The sequence below is a fragment of the Penaeus monodon genome, chromosome 15 (genome assembly GCF_015228065.2).
Source record: "Penaeus monodon isolate SGIC_2016 chromosome 15, NSTDA_Pmon_1, whole genome shotgun sequence".
Classification (NCBI taxonomy): domain Eukaryota; kingdom Metazoa; phylum Arthropoda; class Malacostraca; order Decapoda; family Penaeidae; genus Penaeus; species Penaeus monodon.
In genome coordinates this window covers 39,034,580-39,034,866 of record NC_051400.1, presented here as the reverse complement: position 1 = coordinate 39,034,866, position 287 = coordinate 39,034,580, and positions in this window count along the sequence as shown.

The window sequence follows — 287 nt, the reverse complement described above, 5'->3', positions numbered from 1 at the left end:
CATTGGCATTTTTACTCCGAAAATCGCCATTCCTTCCGCCGGATATTTCGGAGTCGAACATCCCGATCCGTGAGCGATAGGGCACGGCGCCCGATACCCGCTGGCGCTGGTCCTGCTGGAACTCGGTTTCCCTGGCCTTCTCCTGCAGGAGGACGTCTCCGGGGGGTAAATTTTCGCCGTTTGACCTAATGAGATGACTTTCCGTCGGAAGATTTTCATGCTGGATGACCTCTATTGTTTTGAATGAAGAATAAGAGCGAGAAAGGAAGGAAGAGAGAGAAACCCTT